General features: G+C 38.8%; 1 non-coding gene across 1 annotated transcript; it reads left to right on the top strand.

The window, feature by feature from the left end:
* The first annotated feature begins 2,043 nt into the window (after positions 1-2,043).
* On the top strand, positions 2,044-2,115 carry TRNAC-ACA (transfer RNA cysteine (anticodon ACA)). The gene has a single exon. It is a non-coding gene; the product is annotated as a tRNA-Cys (tRNA).
* The last annotated feature ends 3,954 nt before the right edge of the window (positions 2,116-6,069 follow it).

The raw sequence follows: 6,069 nt of genomic DNA, 5'->3' as shown, positions 1-6,069 counted from the left end.
ACTGTATATTCTTGCCTCCTTTGTCAAAGATAAGGTGTCCATATGTGCGTGGATTTATCTCTGGGCTTTCTATTATGTTCCATTGATCTATATTTCTGTCTTTGTGCCAGTACCATACTGTCTTGATAACTGTGGCTTTGTAGTAGAGCCTGAAGTCAGGTAGGTTGATTCCTCCAGTTCCATTTTTCTTTCTCAAGATTGCTTTGGCTATTCGAGGTTTTTTGTATTTCCATACAAATTGTGAAATTATTTGTTCTAGCTCTGTGAAGAATACTGTTGGTAGCTTGATAGGGATTGCATTGAATCTATAAATTGCTTTGGGTAGTATACTCATTTTCACTATATTGATTCTTCCAATCCACGAACATGGTATATTTCTCCATCTATTAGTGTCCTCTTTGATTTCTTTCACCAGTGTTTTATAGTTTTCTATATATATGTCTTTAGTTTTAGTACAGCCACTATGGAGAACAGTGTGGAGATTCCTTAAAAAACTGGAAATAGAACTGCCTTATGATCCAGCAGTCCCACTGCTGGGCATACACACTGAGGAAACCAGAAGGGAAAGAGACACGTGTACCCCAATGTTCATCGCAGCACTGTTTATAATAGCCAGGACATGGAAGCAACCTAGATGTCCATCAGCAGATGAATGGATAAGAAAGCTGTGGTACATATACACAATGGAGTATTACTCAGCCATTAAAAAGAATACATTTGAATCAGTTCTAATGAGGTGGATGAAACTGGAGACTATTATACAGAGTGAAGTAAGCCAGAAGGAAAAACATAAATACAGTATACTAACGCATGTATATGGAATTTAGAAAGATGGTAACGATAACCCTGTATACGAGACAGCAAAAGAGACACTGATGTATAGAACAGTCTTATGGACTCTGTGGGAGAGGGTGGGAAGATTTGGGAGAATGTCATTGAAACATGTGAAATGTCATGTATGAAACGAGATGCCAGTCCAGGTTCAGTGCACGATGCTGGATGCTTGGGGCTGGTGTGCTGGGAAGGCCCAGGGGGATGGTATGGGGAGGTTGGGAGGGAGGAGGGTTCAGGATGGGGAGCATGTGATTTTTTTTTAAAAGTAATAAAGGGAATTAAAAAAAAAAATAAAAAAAAATAAAAAAAAAACCCATGTTTAGTATCTGTATCTTGAAAACTACAAAATTTGATGCAATATCAAAGAAGACCTAAGTAAATGAAGATACTTTCTGTATCCATGAATTCAAACACTCAACAAAGTTAAGATGTATTAAAATCTTAAATGAAAATTAATTTTCCCCAATTTGATCTTTAGATTTAACTCAATTGCAATAAAAATACCACAGAATTTTTGAATATATAAATAGGCTGACTTTCAAATTTATATGGAAAAGTAAATGAGCTAGAATAATCAAAGTAATTTTGAAGAGTAAAGCTGGAGGATTCAAACAGAAAGAGACCTACATAAATATGGTTAACTTATTTTTGATAGAATTGGACTATAAAGAAAGCTGAGTGCTAATAGTCTAAAATAGTCTAATAGTCTAACTAATAGTCTTTCTAAAACTGCCTCTGAAACAACTGAATACCCATATGCAAAAAAAAAAAAAAAAAGAAAAGAAAGAAACTCAAACTTTACTGCACATCTTATAACAGTAACTTAACCAATTATAACTCTAAATGTAAAATTTTGTAAAAACACAAAACTTTCAGAAGAAAACACAGGAGAAAATTTTTGTGACTTTGGGTTAAACAAAGAGTTCTTGCATATAATACCAACAGCATGACATGGGGAAAAATATTTTTAATGATACATTGGACTTAATTAAAATTAAAAATTTTTCTTCTGCATAAAACACTCAACAGAATTAAATACTTGCAAACTATTTCTGACAAAGGACTTGTATCCAAAATATATAAAGAATTCTTAAAACTCCACAATAAGGAAAGAATTCAGTTTTTCATAAAGGTTCAAAGATTTGAACAGACATTTCAGCAAAGAAGATATCTGGATGGCAAATAAACACATTAAGATACTAAAGGGCTTCCCTGGTGGCTCAGATGGTAAAGCGTCTGCCTACAACGCAGGAGACCCAGGTTCAATCCCTAGGTGGGGAACATCCCCTGGAGAAGGAAATGGCAATCCACTCCAGTACTATTGCCTGGAAAATCCCATGGACAGAGGAGCCTGGTAGGCTACAGTCTATGGGGTCGCAAAGAGTAGGACACGACTGAGCGGCTTCACTTCACTTAAGATACTAAACATCATTAGCCATTAGAAACATGCAAATTAGAACCACGAGACACTTCTATACACCTATTAGATGTATAAAAAAAAATTAGATGCTAAAAAAATTCTGTCAATACCAAAAGCTGACAATCAGGGATATGAAGAACAGGAGCTCTCATTCTTTGTTGGTGGGTCATCAGACTTTCTCAGTAAAGAGCTAGCTGGGAAATACTTTAGACTTTGGCTGCCAAGAGGCAACGTAGAGAATATTATGTAGGTACTTATAGATCAACCATTTAGAAATGTAAAAACTGTTCATGGGTCATACAAAAATAGACGGTGGTTGGATTAGGGCTGTGGACTATAATTTGCCAACACCTGTTCTACAATATAGCCAGTGTAAGATGAGAAGGAAAAAAAAACATGCAAAAATTGAAGGAAGGAGGACAAATCATAATTAATTCTGATGATATAATTATCTTTCAGGCACACTCAAGCCGTTAACTTTTCAACTTTGAGTATTCAGGAATATGTGTAATTATAAAGTACCAATAAACATGAACCTAGATCAGTTTAAGAGAAGACTCTATACATGGACATCACCAGATGGTCAACACTGAAATCAGATTGATTATATTCTTTGTAGCCAAAGATGGAGAAGCTCTATACAGTCAGCAAAAACAAGACCAGGAGCTGACTGTGGCTCAGACCATGAACTCCTTATTGCCAAATTCAGACTTAAATTGAAGAAAGTAGGGAAAACCACTAGACCATTCAGGTATGACCTAAATCAAATCCCTTATGATTATACAGTGGAAGTGAGAAATAGATTTAAGGGCCTAGATCTGATAGATAGAGTGCCTGATGAGCTATGAAATGAGGTTCATGACATTGTACAGGAGACAGGGATCAAGACCATCCCCATGGAAAAGAAATGCAAAAAAGCAAAATGGCTGTCTGGGGAGGCTTTACAAATAGCTGTGAAAAGAAGAGAAGCGAAAAGCAAAGGAGAAAAGGAAAGATATAAACATCTGAATGCAGAGTTCCAAAGAATAGCAAGAAGAGATAAGAAAGCCTTCTTCAGCGATCAATGCAAAGAAATAGAGGAAAACAACAGAATGGGAAAGACTAGGGATCTCTTCAAGAAAATCAGAGATACCAAAGGAACGTTTCATGCAAAGATGAGCTCGATAAAGGACAGAAATGGTATGGACCTAACAGAAGCAGAAGATATTAAGAAGAGATGGCAAGAATACACAGAAGAACTGTATAAAAAAGATCTTCACGACCCAGATAATCACGATGGTGTGATCACTCACCTAGAGCCAGACATCCTGAAATGTGAAGTCAAGTGGGCCTTAAAAAGCATCACTACGAACAAAGCTAGTGGAGGTGATGGAATTCCAGTTGAGCTAGTCCAAATCCTGAAAGATGATGCTGTGAAAGTGCTGCACTCAATATGCCAGCAAATTTGGAAAACTCAGCAGTGGCCACAGGACTGGAAAAGGTCAGTTTTCATTCCAATCCCTATGAAAGGCAATGCCAAAGAATGCTCAAACTACTACACAATTGCACTCATCTCACACGCTAGTAAAGTAATGCTCAAAATTCTCCAAGCCAGGCTTCAACAATATGTGAGCCGTGAACTTCCAGATGTTCAAGCTGGTTTTAGAAAAGGCAGAGGAACCAGAGATCAAATTGCCAACATCCGCTGGATCATAGAAAAAGCAAGAGAGTTCCAGAAAAACATCTATTTCTGCTTTATTGACTATGCCAAAGCCTTTGACTGTGTGGATCACAATAAACTGTGGAAAATTCTGAAAGAGATGGGAATACCAGACCACCTGATCTGCCTCTTGAGAAATTTGTATGCAGATCAGGAAGCAACAGTTAGAACTGGACATGGAACAACAGACTGGTTCCAAATAGGAAAAGGAATTCGTCAAGGCTGTATATTGTCACCCTGCTTATTTAACTTCTATGCAGAGTACATCATGAGAAACGCTGGGCTGGAAGAAGCACAAGCTGGAATCAAGATTTCTGGGAGAAATATCAATAACCTCAGATATGCAGATGACACCACCCTTATGGCAGAAAGTGAAGAGGAACTCAAAAGCCTCTTGATGAAAGTGAAAGTGGAGAGTGAAAAAGTTGGCTTAAAGCTCAACATTCAGAAAACGAAGATCATGGCATCTGGTCCCACCACTTTATGGGAAGTAGATGGGGAAACAGTGGAAACAGTGTCAGACTTTATTTTTGGGGGCTCCAAAATCACTACAGATGGTGACTGCAGCCATGAAATTAAAAGATGCTTACTCCTTGGAAGGAAAGTTATGACCAACCTAGATAGCATATTCAAAAGCAGAGACATTACTTTGCCAACAAAGTTTCATCTAGTCAAGGCTATGGTTTTTCCTGTGGTCATGTATGGATGTGAGAGTTGGACTGTGAAGAAGGCTGAGCGCCAAAGAATTGATGCTTTTGAACTGTGGTGTTGGAGAACACTCTTGAGAGTCACTTGGACTGCAAGGAGATCCAACCAGTCCATTCTAAAGGAGATCAGCCCTGGGATTTCTTTGGAAGGACTGATGCTAAAGCTGAAACTCCAGTACTTTGGCCACCTCATGCGAAGAGTTGATTCATTGGAAAAGACCCTGATGCTGGGAGGGATTGGGGGCAGGAGGAGAAGGGGACGACAGAGGATGAGATGGCTGGATGGCATCACTGACTCGATGGACATGAGTCTGAGTGAACTCCAGGAGTTGGTGATGGACAGGGAGGCCTGGCGTGCTGCGATTCATGGGGTCGTAAAGAGTCGGACACGACTGAGCGACTGATCTGATCTGAGATCAATTTAAAGTCAGTTGTTCTCATCTGATAAAGTACATCTTCTGGGAGGATTTTTAAATGCAGTTTCTCAGGCGACCACCCCAGATTTTCCAATTCAAGAGTTCTGAGTCAAGGTCTAAGGATTTATATTAAAAACACCCCTCTAGTCGATCCTAGTATAAGTAGTCCACAAGCCATACTTCAAGAAGCTCTGTTTTAATCAATCATATTAGTCTCTTCTAAATGGATGCTTCTTAACCTTTGGGGAATTTTAAATGCCTGTGAGAGTTTTATAAAGATTTATATAAAATGGACACTGCTTTCTCCACTCCACCTGAAAATTGACCTATATACCAAGGAGTAAAAGAAAAGTCTCTTACTGCAATGGGATGGAGGATAGATAAGTTTCAGTGTGACTTCACTTGAATGAAGGACTTGCACTACAATACTGGGTTACCCTTGCGTGAATTCTGAAAAACAAATAGGAGAAATGTTGGAGGGCAGTGAAGTGTAAACACAGAGAACTAGCCCATAGTAGTACATTTGAAGTCTTTCTGTGCAGTCCATTTTGAATCTTCAAGAAGCAGCTTTCCTCACCATCTGTTCTCGACATGCACTCCCCCTCCTACCACCACCACCACCATTCACAATCTCAGTATCTCCATCCACCTTGTATCTTACAGTTATCTTTCCCCCAACTTTCTGTATCTAAGGGCTCATAGCCTTGAGCAGAAGGTCCAAGAAGAGGAGGAGGAAGTGACAAATACAACTGGAAATCCTATCTGGTGGTAGAAAGTCAGGGAAAAGGTTTTGAACTTCATCCTAAAAATAATGAAAGTGAAGTTGCTCAGTTGTGTCCGACTCTTTTCGATCCCATGGACTCTAGTCTACCAGGCTTTTCTGTCCATGGGATTTTCCAGGCAAGAGTACCGGAGTGGGTTGCCATTTCCAAATGATGAAGAAAATGACAAAAGGAGAGTTTTCATGTCAATATAATGTCTTTTTAAATAAGT

This window comes from Bos mutus, chromosome 4, assembly GCF_027580195.1.
Source record: "Bos mutus isolate GX-2022 chromosome 4, NWIPB_WYAK_1.1, whole genome shotgun sequence".
NCBI lineage: Eukaryota > Metazoa > Chordata > Mammalia > Artiodactyla > Bovidae > Bos > Bos mutus.
The sequence above is the reverse complement of the archived record's forward strand: the minus strand, read 5'-3'. Positions and strand labels throughout refer to the sequence as shown.